General features: G+C 35.3%; 1 long non-coding RNA gene across 1 annotated transcript; it reads right to left on the bottom strand.

The window, feature by feature from the left end:
• Window positions 1-7,501: 7,501 nt before the first annotated feature.
• On the bottom strand, window positions 7,502-16,589 carry LOC145777691 (uncharacterized). Its single transcript, XR_014290351.1, has 4 exons — window positions 16,489-16,589; window positions 12,741-12,787; window positions 9,126-9,225; window positions 7,502-8,480 (listed from the first exon to the last, which is right to left on the bottom strand). It is a non-coding gene; the product is annotated as an uncharacterized LOC145777691 (long non-coding RNA).
• Between the last annotated feature and the right edge of the window lie 5,674 nt (window positions 16,590-22,263).

The following is a 22,263-nucleotide window of genomic DNA, read 5'->3' as shown; positions in this document are numbered from 1 at the left end:
TCCCAAACCTAGGTCCAATAATACCCTTTAGAGCCCCCTGTCAACACTACTGTGCTTCAACATAATTGCAGTTTGAGGATTCTTGTGTGGTTGCTAGAAACGTTCGTTTGCAAAAACAATGTTTTTTCATTGTAGCGCAAAGTCACAAGCATGTGCTGAATTATAAATCGCAGTTTCCGAAGTTAAGTTTTCATCATTTTTCTGGCTTCAAACCAAGGCTCCTAACATTAATTTCGTGCCACGCTGACAGTTAGCGTCGCTAGGATTGTCTTATCATTTATCATTAAAGATTGCTACAGTGACGTTGATGAGCCTGTCCTGTAAGCTAGCTTACATGTAACATATTGGGGTAGATAACCCTGAAAATACTTCATTTGGTGACACAAGCATGAAAATTGGCACACATGTACACATAACAAGTGTAGAATCAGTTTCGATTAGTTTGCTTGTTGTGATGTATTCATACATTTTATCACAAAGACTTACTGTGGTTCTACGCAGTAAAACATTATTCATCTGGATCTGAGTGCAATTCAAAGGCTGATGCTTGGGTCAAGTTAATGCACTTCAAAAAAAAAAAAATGATTGGTAAAATTTATTGGCAACCCGTGATTTTACAGTAATATTAAGTTATGTAAGCTACCATGGAGCTTGCAAGTTCAGTCACGATCAAACTAATCTAAAGTGTATTTGCAACGTTTCAGTAACAGTTAGTAGTCAAATGCTGTTCAGAATATGCAAATCGAGATACTCATTTCCAGTTCTTTGAATTGAATTTATTTTTGTGCAAATAGGCTTCAACTTCGTTTACTGGGCAGTGGCGAAATAAATAAAGGAATGGCTCACGCCCTTCTCTCAAAGTTTTTCAGACGATATAGTTTGAAACTAATAATTTATCTGGTTTTTGGATAGCGCAGTCAAAAAGCTGTTAAATTGTTTCAAAAACATGATAAAAGTTAAATCATGGCCCAGTAGCTTTCCATCGCCTGGTTCAAGTATCGGCAACTTTTTTTTTAAACAAAAGAGCCATTCTGCTATATCTTTCAGCGCAGATATCACCAGCAAAGAGCCACAAAACGTAATACAGCCTACGTATTTCGTGGTACTGTATTTCTGTAACTATAGATCAGAAACACACTTTTTCTATTACCTTAAAGCAGGGTTACTCAACTAATGTTAACAAAGCTCCAATGTTAACAAAGCTGTTAACTAATGTTAACAAAGCTTGAATTTGTTTTTTGTGCAAATAGGCTTCAACTTCGTTTACTAATTCTAGAGGCAGTGGCGTACGTAAAAGAAAAGAAGGGAATGGCTCACGCTCTTTCTCTCAAAGTTTTTCCAACGATATAGTTTGAAACTAATAATTTATCTGGTTTTTGGATAGTGCAGTCAAAATAAACTGTTAAATTGTTTCAAAACCATGATAAAAGTTAAATCATGGCCCAGTAGCTTTCCATTGCCTGGTTCAAGTATCGGCAACTTTTTTTTAACAAAAGAGCCATTCTGTTATATCTTTCAGCAGATGACCATCTCCATGTCTATTCAACCTGGCCTATACTGAAATGATTTTCAGACAGATTGATGGAATGGAGGGTATCAGCATAGGAGGTATGAACATATCCAACCTAAGGTATGCAGACGATACTGTTTTATTGGCGGAATCAACAGAAGCTCTCCAAACAATAATAGAAAAAGTGAACAATATTGGAAAGGAATATAACATGAAAATCAACATAAACAAGACGAAAACTATGATTATTACAAGAAAAGAAAATGTACCAAGTTTAAATATTACCATTGGCGGAATGCTGGTCGAACAAGTCAAAAGCTTTACCTATCTGGGACACACAATAACTGAAAATGGCAGATGCGATACAGAAATATTGAGACGAATAGAAATAGCAAGAAACAACTTCGTGAAAATGAAAAAGACATTAACAACACGCAAAATTAACATCAACACTCGAAAACGAATTGCGAAATGCTATATATGGACTACACTACTCTACAATGCAGAAACATGGACACTGTCATCACAAATGGTTAAACGACTTGAGGCATTTGAAATGTGGATTTATAGAAGAATGCTTAAAATTTCATGGAAGGATAAAATCACAAACAAAGATGTACTATCTAGAATACAAACCAACATGGAAATTCTACAAACAATTAAATCAAGAAAATTGAAATATTTTGGCCACATGATTCGCAATAGTTCTATTCAAAGACAACTACTAGAAGGAAAAATGAACGGCAAACGAAATAGGGGCAGACCACCAAGAATTTGGACTAATGATATTGAAGACTGGTCAGGACTTAACTACAAAACTGCAAAAGAAAAAGCTCAAAACAGAGAAACTTGGCGTCTCATTGCCTCCAACCCTCGACGAGAGGAAGGAACTTAATTATGATGATGAGATGACCAGGAAAGAGCCAGAAAACGTAATACCGCCTACGTGTTTCGTGGTATTTCTGTAACTATAGATCAGAAAAACACTTTTTCTATTACCCTAAAGCAGGGTTACTCAACTAATCTTAACAAAGCTCCAGTTTGACAAGCTGAATATTTTTAGCCTCCGATGAATAAGTTATTTCACACCCAGCCATGAAAGTTTAATTATCTATACCATACCACTTTTTTAGGTAAAGTGTAACCCGAATTGGATTTCTGAGAAAGTGGAGGGGAGTCTTGGAGTTGAAGCCCCCCAGCAACTAGGATAATCACAGTAAAAATTGCTTCCTCCCAGTAGAAATCTGTTTAAAGAAGCCCTGAAACATGGTAATGAGGTTATTCTTGCAAAAGCTCAAGGTCCACCTCCACCATCAACACCCGGAAGGTCCGGATTCGGACCGTGGTCCGCCAGTTGAGTAGCCCTGCTTTAAGGGCCCTTATTTTATATGCGTAATCGACTTTCGTGAAGGGCATTCCCGCATAACGATCTTTTGAGTTGCTACAAAACTAGCAGCTGTAGTGTGACACGAGACTTTTCAATATAAAAGCTTCCTTACTCTGGTCCTCTTTTTACATTAATTGCAATGGTGCTTTCTTTTGTTCTTCTCTAATAGGGTACTTTGCAGAAAATGCTCTATGCAAGACCGCAAAAAAATTTTCTTGTATTTTTCCCCACGTATTAAGTATACAGGTATACCAACACTGAAAGCATGGGGCAGATTACAAAAGCATACCAAAACTACCAGATTCGTTATGCTGTTGAGTGCGTTGTCAAAGAATTAGTCATATTAAATTAGATTTTTTAAACTTGGCCCAGCGTAGTGACTTTTCAAGATAGACCATACTGTTAGTTGTTTGAGCTTTATGCTTAAATTTAAAGAAATTCAACTTATTTTTTGTTTTGTTTTTGATAGTCGGAATACTGTATATAGTTTTGAGCTGCTTTTAAAAGAGATCGTATTTTAATAAATAACGGCGTAATTTGTTTTTTCCAATACATATCAAAAGGCATTGCATTACCAGTGAGCTTTTTCAAAAGATAAATCATAACTTAAATAACATGTAGGCCTAGACCTTACCAAAAAAAAAAGCTAATAAGATTCATGGCCAGATTTGTCACATTTTGAAGGATTTTATTAACAGGCTGACTCAAATTGTCTTAAACATTGCAGTTTCTACAACTAAAGTTCTTTCAGAAAATATTGTAAGAGGGTAACAAACATTTCCTTTATTAGTAATAAGTATTTAAAGCTTTGCACGATATCGTGAACTTTCTTTGAGTTGATTGATAGTTATTAATCTTCATAAATGCCAACTGCAATACGAAATGAAACCTAAAGTTATCAGAAGTAGTTTTCTCCAAACCATCAACATTAACGTAAACGGAGAAAATAAACATTTTCTATAATTCAGTAGATTGTTTCTGATCTTTACTCAATGCACATTATAAAAAAATACGTCTTGGCAGGGCCATTGAGTGCATAATTGGGCCCGGTACCAAGCCAAACTTCGGGTCCCCTCAAAGTTTCAATTGGCAATGCACAAATAAATATACGTACGACCTGAATTTCACTTTCACAAGTTTACTTTTTCTGCATAATTAGCGCAAACTATTATTTATCACATAGGTCCTCACAACAAGTACGGTGTGTGGAAGAAATAACATACATAAAATAATAACCGTTTTAAATACGTTTGCCTGCAGAAATGACAAACTTTAGAAAAGATTCTGAATACTTGGTGCAAAATAACCTACGTCTTTCTTTAGCATACAACTACAAAAACAATTGCCAATGCAGCAGCCAAAAGAAAGACCATGAAATTGTAATGATAAATGTTTATCAGGGGTGTAGTCAGGGGGGCGAGCAAAGAGAGCAATTGCCTCCCCTCGAAATATTTTAAAGTAACATTTCACACTCTATTACAGGATCATTTGACAAAGTTTTACTATCGATTTTGGCTGAAACAATGGCAATTTTAAGATATATTTTAAAAAATTTTCTGGGGGAGGACCCCAGTGAGTGCTCCACCTTCGATGAAACTCGTTGCCACTCCAGGCTCACTCACATATGAAAAAATACTTATTTGCCACCCCTGAAATTTTGTGCTGGCTGCACCCCTGATATTATATTTCATAGCCTACGTAAAATTTCAAGATTAATACTCGATCTTGCTTCACACCATCACATACACCAAAGGGATGAGAATTATGGTATCCCTACTTTACAATCATACATTATTTTGCATAAAAATACAAGAATTGTACAAATACCATAGGATCATTGAACAAGCTTCGAAAACTTTACTTGGTCAAATTCATTTGGACAGTCTAAACATATAGTACAGTAAATAAGTGTAGGCAATGGGTTTAGCAAAATGCAAGATAGTTAACCTATTGATTTTAAAAAATACACTTACAGAAGTTGAAGCCAAACTGATTGTCAGTCATACATAAAAAGACTCTAGTTATGAAAAACAAAATCCTTGAAAATTGTTGAATGTCATGTTGGCAAATGTGTATGGGCTACCACAATAACTACTGTTGTCTTTGTTGCTTTTCACAGCATGTACAATTTCAGAATACATGCAATAATTAGATGCATGTCCAAGATACATTGAAGAAATGACTAGAAAAAGGTAACATACAAAAATCATAAGAAGGCTTAATACTCTCAGTTGTGGTACCCAGCTGATTAATTAATACCAATTTTTTAACACATTGTTTTGAACATATCTACAACGCAAAGGTACAAAAACCAACAAAAGTATATATCACGCTCCTATCTTGTAGAAGGGTTTGGATACAATGCATCATTGTTCATCACGAAGAGCACTTCTTAGTCTTACAGCATTTTTATAACAAAAGTAGAACACTCCTAATGCAGTAAGCTACATACTCACCATGGCACTGAGGTTTAACACCAAGGTCTACTGAAATCTGTACATGCCAACAATACCAGCTCCACCAGTCACTCTAACTCCATCAACAGATAACGAGAGAGGTGAACAGGTGGCAGACAAAAACTTTCTAATTACTTTTATGTTCATACTTGTCACTTAAATACTTTTGTAGTAAGTATTAATTCTTTCAACTTTGTCTTGTTTTGAAGCTGTTCTTGAACTCCTTGTGTTTTTGCTTCTTGTTTTTATATGAGGCAAAGCTTCTTTATTAATGAAGTAAAACCCGGTCAAATGCTGAGTCATTTTCAAACCACTGATATTTTATTAAGAAATTGGAATGCCTTTCTACCACCAGAAAGTGGTCCATCACCATGAATATGCTTAAAAGCAACTTCATTCCTTTGTTCAACATTACACAACTGAACTTTCCCTTCTATTTTTCTGTTCTTTTTTTGATGAATGAACTTTCCACGAAAGGACACAATCATTTAAATACAAAATTATAACTTTCAAAAATGTTTGTAATGGCCCTGATTAACTGTAACAGCAAAAATTCTGCATCTAAATGGTGATTGCTATGAACTACGAATAAAACTAGATAAAAGTTTTCGCTAAGCACCTTGGTATAACGAGGATTTCTAAAAGTACCCCACTTTTGAGACGATGTTTCAGCCTAACACTTACCAGCAAAAAATCAACTTGTTGCTTCAGGATGTTTACAAACGAGTTTAATTAAAAAAGCAATGGCATTTAAAAAAGTTTTTTCTAATAGACTCACTTTTTAACATATCCATCATGTATTTTTGTTTTTAAAAACACAGCTCCTAAATGTCAAAAAGCTGTTTATGGTAAATATAACACAGTGGTACTTTGTTGGCTATTGTTGCCGCAAAAGTGTTTTAGCTTGTAAAAACATTAATGATTTTGTTAGATTTGTTTCAATGTTAATATTATGTTAAGATTAACTTGATTGAGCAGTCTTTGACCCATTGTAGATTTAAAAGCATTTCTAACTCCTTCAATCCTATTTATTTCCAGTAGATTTAGTCTAAGTCTAAATTACCATAGTCCAAGTCTAAATTACCATGTTGTACGGTACCGGTATATCGCGATTTCGGGTATTGAACCATTTTCAGTGTCACACAACTCCATAACCAGCACATTAAAATTTACAGCAGTTCAGTTTATAAAAAGGCTAAATGAAAATGACTGTGGCTATCATTCCCATACAAGGGTTGCCAGACATGGAATTCTGCCCAATTTTGAGAAAATACTTTAGCCTACGTTAAATTGCCCACTCCATTTTTTTTTATAAAGTGTAGCACACTGCAAAAACTTAATCCACATACAGTCAAGTTACTACAATTTTTCATGCATATTACAAAGTATTTGACTTGCGATAACTTGAAAAGATCCAGTGTCTAAATATACCGTACTTGGAGCAAAACTAAAGTTCTTGATTTTTTATCATTACAGTGCAGTGTTAAACACTTGTCATGCAGCCACTTAAAAAATGTGGGCATAAAAAGATCTGGGAGCTTGATTTAATTCTTTCAATTCTGATCACTTTCACAAAAGCATGGCTAATAAAACCTACTGAGACACTGTCATTTTGAATAAACCATGCCATAATAGCAACCACAAAAATGACTGCAATGATGAATGATGAGTTTTTTTATGATGAAATCAGCACCTGTCAGTTAGGCATACTTTAAAGCTTGGAAAAACTTAAAAGGTATAGTTTTTGCATAGTGAAAATAAAACAGTCATACTTGTTTGACATATCATTGGGCTATGTTAGCTAAAGCAGTAGACACTAGACAAGGCACTCTAACAGCTGCAAGGTATAATTATACGGTATCTGTTAAACATACCCAAAGATTAAATTGGTGAATGCCTAACCTATTCTGGTATATCTATGCCTGTTGAACTGCCCAGGTACTTTTCAGTTTTAACTATCAACTAAGCAGCTTCAAAAAAAAACAGACCCATCACCAGTGGTTTGAACTGCTGGACTTGGCTGGGTTGCATTGATCAAAAGTCTCACCAAATAGCCAGTTGAGTAATGTGGGAGTGGCAAACAAATCATGTTTAGTTAACTCTAGTTAAAATAACAATAACACATGAACTTTTTATCAATGAACTGCTTTTAACTTTTCTTTAGCAATCGCTATCTTTTCGAGTATCCTGCCACATTTTGCCAGCAACTCAGACTGTTAATGTTTCAAAGAAAAATGTGACAAATCAGGCCAGACACTAGAGGGGGCCATGTAAGATTTTATAAAACAATTAAAAAGTCTTGCGACATAAAATAAGTATCAATTTAAGATGTATGGTAAAGTAATTTGCAACGTTTATTGATGAAACATATCAATCAATATTACGGTAATTGACTAAATTTGCAACAAAGTAGACAAAATGGCCGAGTTTCGGTTCTCTATTTTGCAAGCAATCTATCAGTTGTGATTTTCACTGACAAGAGAAACGAATAAGCAAAAAACGGAAAAGCTCAGTCGGAGCCAAAGTGGCATTGTTCTATGCTGACTCTCGTGATCAAACGATGTTTGTTTTTTTGCAGCAGAAATAGCATCAAGACAATAGTTTGTAAGCAATTGCGCGTAGACTGTCTATGTGTTTTCAATAAAAGTAATAGTAAAAAATATTTCATCATTTTCGCGTTTCATCATAAGTCCAGATAACACACAGTAGGCTAAACCTCGTTATTTAGACCACATCAAAACCAAGTCACATCAGTTCGTTTTAACAGGTGGTCCAAATAAATGAAAAACTTGTAGCCTATAAGCCTAGACAAAATTTTCAGAAAATTAAAACACAGTCCAATTTAACAGGTGCTGCCATCACATGTCAGACAATTAAGTCAGGTGCATTGATTTGAGAGAAACTGGTTTATTGCATTCATCGCATACAAAATTTAGATTTCATGCAAAAAAAAACGTCAAAACATTAGGAATGATAAACTTTTTTTGTTCATGACGACAGTGCAATAACACAATAAAAAAAAATTGCATTGGCATCTTGATTACATGGATTATGGAAGTTTCTTGGTATGGAAGTTGTTTGTGCATTCAACGACATCTCCTTTGAATTCTGCAGTACTTGCATCTCTCTAAAATTAACAAAGAAATCATGGGTTACAAAATCAGTTGTTCCTTTGTTTCGGGCTAATGAGTTCCATCACATTCTTTGCAAGTAACACTATAGACAACATATAAAATATTAATATTAGAAAAGTGAGCACTAGTATCCTAGTACCGGTATGATTAGTTTAGAAAAAAAATCGAAAAATGAACTCCCGATGAAGTTATGTTCAAGCAAGTGTCCGCCCCACCTGCTCAGCAAGTGGTTAAGTGTCTGATTTTAAGCAAGAAAAAAATCCAAGACCAATCAGTGCTGTTACTGCTGGTTCGACTTCCAGCATGTAAGCTTGAGAAAAGCATTTAATTTTAAACGATTGCTTTCCAATGTCCATTTAGTGGCACCTAATGAAAAGAGTAATTCACAGACAACAACACTTCAACAATCGGAAACTTCATTTCACCAATTTCGGTGACCGGGCCTGCATCAGTGGTTCAATGCTTCTATAAGTATGCAAAACTGCCAGTAATAATCTTTCAGACGTTTTTTTTTTTCAGTTTGATGGTAAATTCAAACTAACCGGTTAACTTGTACTTCTTCACTAGTCGTCAAACAGTGACTACCACATGTGGATTTGACTACCACAAGTGGATTAGCTACAAACTGATTTTTTTACCTCTTTTTCTTTTGTTTTTAATTCTGCATGTTGCAGGACGAGCATAGATGGATTTTCCGTTAGCATAGCCTATTATCCGGCAATATCTCAGACAAAGTCCCTGCGAGTTCACAAAAATAAACAACTTTAATAATTCGAAAAAGCATAACTGAAGTAGCCTATTCATAAATAGTGGACTTTGATATTTAATGTGAAAACCATTAAAATGCTTGACAATTTTTTAGAAATGGTCTGTTGAAAATATTTTTTAGAAATGTGAATGATTTATTTTTTGTATTTTGCTTAGTCAATGTTATTTGTGGAATTATATATTTTAAACCATCAATTTGACACGTATTCGAGACAGTAGCGAATCCAGGAGGGAAGCACTTGTTCACGTTCTCTCCTAAAATAGAGAAAAGACATGTAGGCTACTTTTTCTACACTTTTGCATAGCTTTCTCGCTCGTTTTGCTTGCTCAATCGCATTTTAATGTTCTAACCGCCTGCATTGGGCACACATGTTCTCAGCAGTGGCTTAAAAGGGGTAGAAACTTTTTATTGGCTCTTCAAAAACTAAAAAAGTACTGCAATATTTAGAAGTATTAATTAAACGCATTGCTCATTCAACTAGTAAACAAATAACTTAACTTATTCCAGTGTTAATGGAGGTATGAATTTAATCGTGACTTGTATAATGTATTGTAAGTTATAATCCCTCAAACGGATTTTTGAAATGCCGCTAAAAGACTCACAACACAATAGCCTGCAAACATTCATCAACAAATATGAGCTTATTATTAAATTCCTTTTGTGGTAATGAAAAATGGCCTATTTAAAAGCAAAATTTAATTTTGAACAAAACTTTGCCACTCAAACGTCTACATACACTATAGAAACAATAATTAATAATGCGTGTTTTTGCATAGCGCTGTATCCAAGCGCAAATTTGTCTTGCTCCTCAGCGCTTTCCAAAGCACAGAATGTCAGTGCAGCCATACAGAGACGCAAACGAGTGCATTAACAACTAGTTTAAATTTAATGACTATAGAGTCAAATCAGCTACAATGTAAATGCCTTGTACAAAAATAATTATTGAGCTTTAAAATATACAAAAAAGAACCAAAACAAGGTTAAGGTTGTCAATTTGTCTCTAGGTAGACAAGCCACCTTACCATCCTACCTAACTATGTGCCTCTTCAGACCTCAACTTTTACATTGTCTATTTTAGCTGAAAAAATTTACTTTGTCGAAACTCCAGTAGGCTACCCCCTCTAAAATTTGTTTTGTGGATCAGTTACTGTTCCGAGATGGTTACTATTTTTCAAAACTCAACCACGTAGTGCAAGCATAGTTAAGTTGTAAAAAAGGTAACTTCGTTTTGCTCTACCAATTCATTATGCCTTATTTTCTCCACTTGCAAAATATATAACAAAATTACAATAAGTTGACCTACCGAGAAAGTTTAGCTCTCTTGCTTCACTTATCGTTTTTTCTATTTCTAGGTCATTGTTTTGTCTTTACTTCAGTAAAAACTGGTCTAAGTGATTATGAAGTTATATTCCACCCAGTCGTGTATTTTTTTGTGAATGCAAGACATTTTATGAGGAATTATTTCTTATAGAATTATGAAAATAATTTTATGGTTGATGTATTTTGATGCGCGTGGAAACGATTTTGAAGATTTATTCAAAATTAGAATAATACTTGGTACCAGTGGTGGCTCGTGCCATGGGGCTGCAGGGTTGCAGCCCCACCTGAAAGAAAGAGAAGAGAGAAAATGTGTTTTCCTCTGTGTTTGTTCGACCCGGTTACTTTTTTCACTTAAGACATGCAGACCGAAAATGAAAATATTAAAAGTTTCGTTTGGCAACACCGATTTTGGGCAAACTTCTTTGCAGCCGAGATTCTGGATTTCAAGCGCTCTGATTGGCTAACAATTATCCTTGAAGCTCCACCTCTTTTGGTATTTTACAGCAATTTTTGAATCTGTTGGGGCTGCATGGAAAACAGCCCCACCTAATCGAATAACTTTACTGACTTTTTAAAGTTAGTTTTTATTTCGCAGAGTAGCGATGAGCGATGAATGTAGAAGTGTTAGCTGTAAAGTTAGGGTGTTCAACAGGTTATAGGAAGTGCTAGTCCAGCCTAGGGCATCTCAAAATCACTTGAACTTTGTATGCAACGGCTAGGCTAGTCAAGAGTAAGTTCAATGCTAGTAAAGTTTGTCTCCAAAGCAATACTGTTAATTTTTTTAAAATACCGTATAGCTTAGGTATACATGAACTTTTCGACAAAGTTTGAATGCATTTTTTCGAAATTTTGGGAAAACACATGCTTAGAAGGCACCCAATTTAATGCAATTTTTTTAATTTTTCCAGGGAGAGCCCCCGGACCCCCCCGCCAAATCGTTTACAGCCCCACTGCTCACAAACAGCACCAGCCGCCACTGCTTGGTACTGCATGCGGAATTGGATCTGCATGCCTTAGCCTATTGTAGGCTTTTAACGAAAATACGCTATTTAAAAAGTGGGCCAAGGCAAATCTATTTAAATGTAGCTCAGTCTAAGCCTAGGGTATTTTAGTAAAAACTTTTTTCATGTTTTCACGAAACTTGGCTTAGAGTCGGTTTTCGGTGTGTTTTATCAACTCCGTGTTTTATATGCAGCTGCAGCTATTCGGTTGTAAACAAGACAACATTAAAAATGATTACAGCGAGAAGATTTTTCATTCAACCATGTCATTGTCAACCAGCACATAAAAATCTTCTGCCATATTCAGGTTCTGTAGTGCCGCGTGGACGTCGCCATGATAGCTAGTCGCTAAAGTAGCGACGTCCAAGTGTAGCTCAAAAGCAGTGATGTTCGTGCATCCAAAAAATATTGACGCCGTCAGCGTAAACGCAAACGTTCCAAAAACCATACGCCGTATGCGTCAATGTAACTTGTAAAAAAAGTTGGCAGCGTCAGCGCATACACTAGCGTAAACTCATTTTGTTTGCTAGGTGCCAAACATTCATACGGTATAAACCACTCGAAACAAACAAGTTTTATTTTGAATTTCCACGAAGAAACACAAGCATCTGAAAGTGTTCATCTGACATTTTGCTGTGTTTTGGTTTCAATATGTCTTTGCCCATTGAAAACATTCTTTCAACTGCAGCGCTGGAAGGTATTGGCGTGTTGTAGCGACAACAAGACATTAAAAAGTATGCGTTGACGCTATGCGCTAAAAACCGCGAAAACTTTACGGCGTAGCCTCAAGCGACAACTATTCAAAAAAATGTGGCCGTAAGCGTTAGCGTAAACAAAAAGTCTACGCCGCAAGTCTACTGCGCAGAATTTGCGCGTATACGTACATCTCTGCTCAAAAGTCTAAAGAAGTTATTAGCTTACGTAGCAAAAGAATATCTCTTGATAATGTGATTGTATTTAAGCTTTTCTAACTGCTAGTTTTTTGTATAGGCTACTGTAGTTTTACATTTATATTATATTGTCACATTGTAGGATACAGCAGCGGCATCAATAGGTTGTTGTTGGTATAGATCTATTGGCGCCAGTTTGGCACTCGTGTTGCTGTGATACACGCCTTTGCAAATCAAGCAGCATATACCACTGATCTACCCCCAGTAACTCACCAATTTTGGTCTGGATGGTGTAAAAATGGAGACCTGTTTTGTAATTTCTGAAATGGATAAGTTTCAATGGTTATGGATATTTTAGCGTAAATAAAGCAACAATGTAGGAATTTGTTTTCAAAACTATTAGGCCTATGTAATAAAAATAAATTAAATAGTCAATTCCATTCGTTGTGAAAGCTATAGGCCTACTCCCAATTTAAAATACTGAAGACAGGTCCAGCGCATCCATTAGGCAAATTCGGCAGCTGTCCAGGGTGCAGCCTTCACCAGGGCTCAGAGCTTGCTTTTTAATTTACCAGTTTCGTAACTTTTTTGAAATTATCTTCTGTGAATAAATGTGTTTTTGTGTTTTGAATATTGTCGCACGAATTGTATGGGAAAGTCACTTTGACAATGACGCTTTGAAGTCATACAATATTCTTTTTGATAAACGCAGATTCAATAAAGCAAAAGATAAATTCCATGTGTTCAAAGGAGAAATTATCATTTCTGCTTTATAACTACAGTAAGTTATTTGTTTACAACAATCTGACAACAAATGTTTAAAAAAGTGTTATTTGTTTAAAAAAACGTCTCAAAAATTTGAACTTGTTGTAAAACAGTAGTAGGCTATAGACCTATCAAACAGAGACACCGACGGCAATGATTTGAGTCATGAACTAACAGCAATAGTTACACGATTCCCAAACTTTAGGACACTTGAAGATGTGCTGTCGTTTCTGGCCAAGCAAATCTTTTAAACTTGGGGTGGCAATAGCACCCCACCACATCTTCAGCTCCTTCACCTATTTTGATGCAAGCTGTATCAGCATCATGTAAATTTTGACTAGGATAACAAAAGCATAACTTTTATTGTTAACTTATTACCGTGAAGTTTTGAGCAATGGGGTGCAGAAATTAAAGCTTACTTTATAATTGCGCAAAATAGCCTTGCGCCAGCCCTGATTGTATGCAACTCAAAATTTACTGAAATAAAATTGTTTGCTTATAAACAAAACAGATTTAAAAAAAAAAACTTTTTAAATCAAAATTTCAGCTTAGTGTATTAGTGAGCAAACCGATACGTAGCCTACAATATTGTAGCCTAGGCTTATGTATGCTTTAAACCAGTGGTTCTCAACGGGGGCGTTTTGAGTTTGCAGGGGGGCGGTATGATTACCTCGGCTTAAGGGAGCGTTTTGATTATTAAGGGGCATTCTGGTTTAACCCATTTACCGCCCAGCAGCGTAACGATTTCGTCAAAGAGCTCGTATCCTTGAGGGTTTTAGAGACTGGTAACTAGCCAATATTTGATGTAATTATATCGATCTGCTTGGTTTTTTGCTTGGCAGTGAGCACTTTTTGTAGTATTAATAGCATTTATTGTTTTATATTAATTCGTAATTAATCGTTTTTGATGGGGAGGGCGGTAAAATTTTGCCAGTTCATGAAGGGGGCGTAGGGCCAAAAAAGGTTGAAAAACGCTACGATGTAGTCTGACAAAACCAAAATCACCATCACCGCAGCTATTATAAGGGGGGGGGGGGGTGTTAATTTAAATTTTATCTCTGATTATAGGCTATAACATCATAGGCTATGTTAAAATGTCTTGTATAAGTTTTTTGAAATTTTTATCTCAATTCTCTCCACCTCAAAAATTGCTTTTCAGAAGGACTGGCTTATATTGACCACGACGCGAAAAAATTGCTCCATATGGTATTTACGTCATATTTTGTTCGTGGCATGTAAAGTTCAAATATGGAGTTTGTGTGATTTACTAGCCTGCATCCGTGATGAACCTCAAACAGCACATCATACATCATGGTATAGCAAGTTGACCTACAGGACATTGCTTGAATTGCTGCTTCGTAAGTCAGAAGAAGGCTTTCAAATATTATTTGCTATTTTACTGAAACTTGTTAACAATTTTTCGGGCTCGGGCGAAAGTTAACAACCGCAAACAATTTCTCGGGCCTTGGTTTTAATGTGAAACATGATAAAGTGATCATTTCGATTATGCGCATGGCTACGAGCATGCGTAAAAGCGTGACGTAAAACAGACATTTTTTATTGAAGAAATAGAAAGTAGGCTACCACACTAAATTGACAAATTCAAGAGTATAGGTACAGCTTTTTTCTACACAAGTATTGATGCTTAGAAGCATCATGAACAGCAGATGTCAGCCTGAGATTTTCAATTGTTTTTGCAACGAAAGCATAGCAAAGGCAAGTCAATCTACATAATTCAACTAAAGTCAGCAGATGACATAGACAGCTAAATGAAAAGGAATTGAGTGGAAAATCTCAGCTTGTGGATCAGAATGGAAAATGCAAAATAAGTTTTCACAGACAGAAGCTAAAGATGTTTGATCAGTTATCATAACAAGACAAGCTAATATGTGACTTTATTTTTTGAAAAATAATTTTTAGATAGGCTTTGGTAGAAACATTTTATTCATGGAAATTCAAATGTAATCAGCTTCATACAAACTGTTTGCATTTATGTCACGCAGTTACGCATGCGCGTAGTTATGCGTACAAATCATAATGTCAAAATTATTGTATTTTAACCTGGTGCGAAATCTTGACCAAAAAGCTGTTTGCGACAGTCTTGCAACATAGGCTATTAATGAATTTTAATGAAGTTGAATATAATATTTAAATTTGAAATGAACGTCAGCAAAATGATGTAAAAACAATATGAGGCGGTCTTTGCGACGACATGGCCACCTAAAGATACGGCCTAATTTGTCACATTTTGCAGAAATTTCCAGGTTTTTTTAACTTTGGACGAACGTTTAAATAATTTTTTTTTTTAATTAGATTTTTACGCTTTCTTTATTCTTTTCCCCAGATGACACGATAGGTTTTAACATCTTCACATGTTGAAAAATAAAGAAAATTGGATTTCGAAGATTTTAGTCAGACTGTTAATTTTCAATAACAGTCTGATTTTGCGTTTTTTACCTTAGTTTTTCTCATTTGCTACTGCTTCTCCAAGGCAACAAAAAGTTTTATGTCATTAGGAAACCGCAAAAAGTAAAAACATCTCAAAAAATATCAGTCAAGCACTAGCAGTAGCTGTAATCAAAATCTGCAAAATGTGACAAATCAGGCCACATCTCCAGGTGGCCATGGCGACGAAGTAAGTATACAATTTTGGTAAAGAGGTGATTTTCTTGCACCAACGCAATTAAGTGTCATGTGATTTCGCATCTACACTGCCTTGCCGTTTTATTCTTGTGGGTTTCTTTTTTCGATTTCGTGTATGTAGATCAGTTTTGTAATTTCTATTTATGTAGAACATCAATCAGTTCGTTACTTGATAAGGGCTAACATGAGTATGGCCTAAAATGTTTGCAATTTTTAGTTCATTTTCATATTTTTATATTATGTTAAATGCGTGTGGTGTTAGGTTTTGTCTGTAAAATAAGTAGCCAATAGTCCTTCTCAAAAGTAATTTTCAGAAGATTTTGGCAATTACCAGAGATCTTGGAATACCCTGTTGTATCTTGAAATCCAATTTTAAGTTAAATTTGAAAATTTTTGCCAAATTAGCCCTCCATCCTCTAAAATTACAAGGCCTACTTTAGGCTATTTATCACCAGAAATGAATAGCCTGTAAGTTCCTTCGTGCAAACGATGCTTAATCGTGTGACGCATCAAAATCCGTTTCAACTTGCAAGAGTTCAAATTAACTAATTCAGAGTTAAATTATTTTAAGAGTTTTAAATAAACTCAATATAATCGCATCAAATGTTCTTACTTGACGGTTCAAAGTTAAAGCCAGCTGTGGAGTGTAGTACAGTGAAGAGTGCAACAAAAAGTAGAACTAAAGCTGTTCTCATTTTTGCAGAAATATGGTTTATCGCTGAACAAAAAAGAAAAATTCAATATATTGAAAGCTTTTATAACTAACCATTTAGTTTAAAGTGTGAAGCTAGTTTTTTCTAATGCAAACCTTAAATTTAAAATTATGCGTTTCTCTACCAAAAGTAGGCCTATACATTCTTGATATCCTGTCACTTTGTACTGTCAAAAGTACCAGAGTGCTTTCTGCTTAAATTGCATGTACTTATAAATTGTAAACCGTCTCGGCATCACAGCCCACCTCTATTGCATTTCCTTTGCATCCGGCTAATGACAAATTGAGTTGAATAGGTTAACCTAGAAAATAAGCACGTCTGGAAGCTAACGCAAGTCACGACATTTTGCTACTGTAAAAGTAACTGTAAACATAGCTACAGTACGTAAATTTGTCTTTGATTATACGAAATATTGTTTTTTTGCTTTTGAATGTCGAAAAGATTTAAAAATGTTACCCATATCACGTTGAGACAGAACTGGCCTTGGTTTGGTTGGTTTGAACCTTTATCCTCGGACTAACAAAGCTTTTGATTGGCTATTCCTGACAGTTTCGCATACTTGTAAAGGCTTTTGACACAGGACCGGTTACCGAGATTGGCAGAGTGTGAAGTAAATGATTTGAAGAATAAATGCAACTGGAAGATCTAAACTTGTTCCACAACCGGGACGAGTAAAAATACATAAAGTTGCGATCTGTTTGAAGCACAAGTCATTTGAATAGATGCAGTTTAATACTAGGCCATACGTCGTCGGTTGCTTTCTGACTGCCACAAAATTCTATTACAGGTTTTATTTAAACTTTAAACAATTGGATTGTTTTATTCATTCTGCAGTTATACTAATTTCATGCAAGCAGTGACGATAGGCACTTTAACATACTGATATCCAATTCAACCACGAACCATCAGATGCTACTTTGTCCGTTCAATTGTGACCATTCCAGCATTCAGCCAGAGAGTTGATTTTTACTTTGCACTTTTTTTGGTAATTACAGAAGAAAAAAGAGCAATAGCAGTAGTGGGAGGTTGCGTTTTTCCTTTGTTCCGAAAAACGCAACATTGATGACGTCACGAACAGCGTAGCTTCTGATTGGTTGATGGTTCGTGGTTGAATTGGATATCAGTATGTTAAAGTGCCTACCAGCAGTGACAGACGTGGATGCGCATGATTGAACCATGTCCTACCTTTTGAAAATTATTTTAAACGATTAACTTTTTGGGTAACGGCAGTTAAATAAATCCGTAGTGAAATGAATGCAACGTTTATTCACGAAAACGTCGGTCTACAGTAGCCTACACAGGGCCGGATTTAGCTGATGGGGGGGCCCGGGGCACTTTTAGATCGGGGGGGCCCCCTGCAAAAAAATTTTTTGCGAAAACCACCTCTGCGTCTACAATAGCATTAATCCAGCACTGCACAGCATTTTGCAGAAACTTCAAAGGCTGAAAGGAAGAAAAAATAACACAAAATCACATTTTTCCACGGAGGGGGGCGCTTCAAAAGTCGGGAGGCCCGGGGCACCTGTCCCCTCTGCCCCCCCTAAATCCGGGCCTGAGCCTACAGTAATATGTAAAATTTGTAATGAAATAGACAAAATAGCCACGCTTTGGCCGCGCACCGTGGAAACAATCTGGCAACTCTGATTTTCCATGACAAGAAAACGAATAAACAAAAAAGATAAAAAGCTTAATTTAACGCATAATTAAAGCAAGGCCTTATGCTATGATGGATTTCACGAGCAAATAAATGCTAATCGAAAAAAATGGCTCCTCTCAAGAAAATTTTACGTAGAAAACTGCGTGTTTTCAATAAAAATACCTGTAAAAAACACAAACAAACCAGCTTTACTTCGCCATCACTGCGAATATATTCAGTTAAGTCCAAATGAGAAACAGTCAACTTCGTCAACGGACTGCATCAACACCAACTCAGATTAGTTTGTTTTAGCGGTGTTCAATTGAAAGAAAAAAATTGTATAGACACGTGGAATTCAGAAAATGAAAAGGCTCTTCAAATAAGCAGGTGCTGCCACTAAAACGTCACTCACATCAGCAACTGAAGTTGGGTATTAATTTTAGCCAAGGCAGTTTATTGTATTCATCGCATAGAAAATTTGTATTTCATGCAAAAACACATCAAAACACCACGAATAATAAACCGTTCTTTTGTTTATGATAACGGTGTGATGACATGATAGAATTAAAATTATGTTGTCAGCTTGACATATAGGAAGTGATGCAGTTGCGTTTGCGTACAATACATAGAGTATAGGAGTTTATGGACGTTTCTTGGTACGGCAAGTTGTTTATGCATTCAAGTACATTTCCTCTGAATTCTGCAAAACTTGCATAGCTCTGAAATTACCAAAAAACAACGTGGGTTACAAAATTAGCTGTGTCCTTGTTTCTGCCAGTGAGTTTTATTGAACTCTTCATAAAATTAGGCAAAATGTTCATATTTATTCACAGAAAAAAATTGTTTCAAATGTTGAAATTGCAAAAGTCAACACTGTTCTACAGTAGAACTATAATTTACATGAATCGAAACTTCGATAAAGTTATTCTAAAGCTAGCGTGCGTCTTAGTTGCTCAGTTGGTTGAGCGCTCGACTATGTGCAATGACAAATTGTAAGTTTAAGCAACGCTGGTTCAGCTTTCGGCGTGTGCTTTAGAAAAAAGCAATTTAATAAGGGCTGCTATTTATTCAGCAACACCTAGTAAATGGAATAATTTACAGATAATAACACTTTAACAAGCGGAAAACTTCGTTCCGCCTATCTCAGTAATTGGTCCGGCGTCAGTGGTTCAAAGTTTCTGCAAGTAGGCTATGCGAAACTGCATGTAATACCATTTCAGTTCGAGTATGAAGATTTAAACCAACCAGCTAGGCTACAGTATATTCCGCTGTCAGTTTCCAAACTTTGACTCTGTGTTGAATTAGGACGATATATACTGTATTTTATAGACTACTTTTGACCACCACACGTTGATTAGCTACAAAACTGATGTTTTTACCTCTCTTTCTTCTTTGTTTAAGTTTTCCACATTTCGTAGGACGAAAATAAATGGGTGTGCCTTCAATGTTGCCTTCAACATAGCCTATTATCCTGCAATATCTCCGACAAGGTCCCTGTGAGTCAACGAAAAATTTACAATGACATAGACATTAGACAATCTTAATAAAACTAGTAAACGCATTATTGCAAGAAACTTAAATAGTGGAATTTGATGTTTAATATAAAAACCATTAAAATACATGAATAGTTTTCTTAACAAATGTTATGTTGAAAATATTTTTTATATACGTAAAAGGTATGTTTCTTGTATGTCGCTTAGTAAAATATTTTTGGCAATTATTTTTTAAGCTATCCTCTTAACTCATGTCCGAAATGATGGTCGGACCATCTTACGAAACTCTCGCCATGAAGCGGCCTACAAGTAGACTTTAGTTTTCAAAATAAAACTTCCCCTGAAAGCAAAATTTCATTTTTAGATTTAGATTCATTTTTAGATTCAACATCTGCAGACGTTGAATCAATGTAGAAATGACAAATTTTTCTCTCTGGGTTGTTTTACTCTATCGATTCATTTATCTTATTTTTTCAGTTTAATAAAAATATTAACAAATTTACAATACGTTGGCCCATTCAAAAAGTTTAGCTTTCTTATTTATACAGACTGAGGCTAATTTTAAAAGAAAATGATTTAAAAAAAATGTCATTTACATTATTACTTTTTAGTTTTAAATCATGGTTTTATTTTTGGGTCAGTAAAAGCTTGTTCTTAGTGATTATGAAGTTATAGCCTATTCTAGTCTTATTGTATAACTCACCAGTTTCGGTCTTGAAGGTGAAAAAATAGAAACTTTTTCTGGGGTGAATTTAGTGATATCTATAACTTTAATAAAGTAACAATGTAGTTAGTATTTTATTTCAAAAAGTATGATATAATAAAAATAAACTAAACAGTTAACTTCGCTCGTTTTGAAATGTGAGCACCAAAGCAAATTTTAAACAATAAATATATTATACAAAACTTATAGAAGTAAAATTGCTTGCTTGTGAACAAAATAGTTTTGCAAAAACCAGCCTTGTTACTTAAACTTTCATCTCAGTGTGTTGGTAAGTTGATTCATATGTTTGTATGCCTTAGTTGATGTCTTCTCACAACAAATATGCGACTATCACCACAGATTTTCTTACCACAGCCTTTACGGTATTTATTACCAGAAATAAATAGCCTACTTTGCGTGACTGGTGCTTAGTCGGACACGATATCAAATGCTTTGTAATTTATAAGAATTTAACTTTTTGTTCGGAAATTTTGTTCATCAAAGCACTGACATGTTAAGTCACAAAATTTAGTTTCAAATTAACTCAATATAGTATAATCAAATTATAGATTCTTACCTGCTCTTTGAACGTATAGACCGACAGCTGAGGGGGGTAAAACACTGCATAGTGCAACAAAAAGTAAAGCTAAAGCAATTCTCATTTTTAGCAGAAATATGACTTATCACTGATCACAAAAGAAAACTCAGTGTTTAGCCACATGTAATGCTTTTATTTAGCAAAATAAGTGGCTAGCGTATTTGATTGCGTGTTGAAACATATTTCCATGCAACAATTTTTAAACAAAGGCACTGAGGCAATGTTTGGTTTTTTGTTCTTCAAGGCTACACTTGCAAGACGAGAAAGATGCTATTGCCGGTTTCAAGAACAAGAATCAAACGTATTTCTACTGAAATTATCTCAGTAATTATTTTATTTATAAGATTTCTATTTGATTTAAAAAAGACTAACCCACTTCAACAAACGTTTTTGTTACCACCCATTAAGTTTGAAGTTCGAGGCTGGTTTCTGGTGCTAACCTTAAAAATAAAAGTTATGTTTTACTCTACCAGAAATAGGTCTATACATTCTTGATGTTTTGTCACCTTGCACTGTCAAAGAGACCAGTGTATAGCATCTTGCTTTAATTGCATCTACTTTGATATGCAAACGGTCTCGGCATTTTATAACATTTCCTTTGGATCAGGCTAATGACTACAGTAATTTACTTGAATGGATTACCTCAAAACATAATCACGTATGGAAACTAACTTATGTCAAGACATGTTTTCTATGGAAAGTACCAGTAGTCGGCGAGATCCTTCCTCAATTGCTGAAAATAACTATGAACATACGTAAATTTAAAGTTCATAATATAAGGAATTGTTTTTTAACTTCGAAAATTGAAAGGGCACGAGTTTAAAAAAGATTAGGCCTTATCACGTTCAGACAGAATTGCCTTCATTCATCGTATCTAAGTTGTTGATTAGCTAATTGGTGATTTCCATGATCTGCTGACAGTTGGTTTGTTTCTACACCAAAGTTATTTTGATTGCAGTTTACTAAGTGTTTCCTTCTCCTCCATGTTAAGTGGCATTTCAGGCAACCAGACACGTTTGAGTTCACTTCTCCTGGATGTTTATGATAGCACGTAGTCTATCCCTATAGGTCTTTTTGTTACCTTGTCTTACAAGCCATTGTATCTTTTTCTTTACATTCTTTATTCAAGCGCACACCCCGTGAGTCGAACCAGGGTATGCGCTTAAGCAAAGCACGTTAAGGACTGCTCTCCATTCAGGGGAATCTAACGGATGGAATAATTCCCCGAAAAGAAGACTTCAACAA

Source organism: Aplidium turbinatum, chromosome 9 (assembly GCF_918807975.1).
Source record: "Aplidium turbinatum chromosome 9, kaAplTurb1.1, whole genome shotgun sequence".
Lineage (NCBI taxonomy): Eukaryota > Metazoa > Chordata > Ascidiacea > Aplousobranchia > Polyclinidae > Aplidium > Aplidium turbinatum.
The sequence above is the reverse complement of the archived record's forward strand: the minus strand, read 5'-3'. Positions and strand labels throughout refer to the sequence as shown.